The sequence below is a fragment of the Chaetura pelagica genome, unplaced genomic scaffold (assembly GCF_000747805.2).
Source record: "Chaetura pelagica isolate M959 unplaced genomic scaffold, ChaPel_1.0 scaffold90, whole genome shotgun sequence".
In the NCBI taxonomy this organism is placed as follows: domain Eukaryota; kingdom Metazoa; phylum Chordata; class Aves; order Apodiformes; family Apodidae; genus Chaetura; species Chaetura pelagica.
In genome coordinates this window covers 17012480-17013661 of record NW_009953496.1, presented here as the reverse complement: position 1 = coordinate 17013661, position 1182 = coordinate 17012480, and positions in this window count along the sequence as shown.

Genomic DNA, 1182 nt, shown 5'->3' with positions numbered 1-1182 from the left:
GGCTCCGGTCGGGCAGGGACCTCCCTGCTGACAGGCTGCTCGTCCGGCACTTAACGGGCGCGTGTACCAGGCGTGTGTGCTCCGGCGTTCGTGGGCTCTTAGCTTGCTCTGTGCTGCTCTTCCCCTCCTCCCGCCGCCGCGTTATTAGCGTTATTGTAGTTATTCTCTATGGTGGCTCCGCGTTAAAGAACATGAGCCGCTTCTCGTCTTGTGTCCGTGAGGAACTTGTCAGGAATGGAAGGGGTGGGAGTTGTCCTGACGCGCTTTGAGTGGGGGACTTTCCCTCCAGGCTGGTGTTACACGATGCTGGGTAGAAGAGAGCAGCTGCTCTGGGTGCGGGCAGTGGAAGCCGGGCCCTGGAGCCTTGGATCTGCAGGACATGCCAGGCACCCCTGGTCTCCCGGGCCTCTTCACCAGGGTTCTTCTGGTCTGTGTGGCTAGCACGGGAGTTTATGGTCCCTTTTTCCCTGTCTGAACCCAGGTGACCTTCATAAATCACAAGGGAGTAAGTTCCCATCCTTTTTTCCAAAGTCCCTATTGCTGCTGAAATACCAGGCTGGGGAGAGTGGCCAGCAACCCACCTGTGGCTGCAGCTCCTGGCTGCAGGTTGCCACTTCTGCACCTTCTGGTGAGAAGAGCAGGGATGACAGCAGCTCTCTGCCCTTTGCCTGTCCCCCCGTGCTCTTTTTCCCTCAGATTTCAATTCACAAGTTGAACTTCCTCTTCCAGAATTCATGGCAGGCTCAGTCTTAGGAACCAGAGTGCTACTGCTTGTTCATGCCCCTGTATTTCCAGGGCTAAGCTACTCTCCTGTTACTTCAAGTTAAAAATCAGCTGTGGGTTTGTGGTGTTTTGTTTTTTTTCCCTGTGAATTTAGCTGTATTACAAGCAACTCTTATTTAATTCTGTTCTTTCTTGTAGTTGACACTGATACTTTTCTTTAGACTTCTTTTCTGATTCTCATGCACTGTTACCTTTATTAGCAGTATCGATAGTACTCAGCAATGTTTGAGTTCCCAGTGACTTACCTAAGAAGAAATGGAGGCCCTATGCAGGCACGAAGGGCTGAATAGCCTGGCTTGTTGGAATCCCGTAGTCTCATGTTTAGTGTTCTGTTTTTGTGCCTGTTGGCTAACAAGCAGATTTCTCGCCTCATGTGTGCTCAAGGTCTTTCAAAGGACA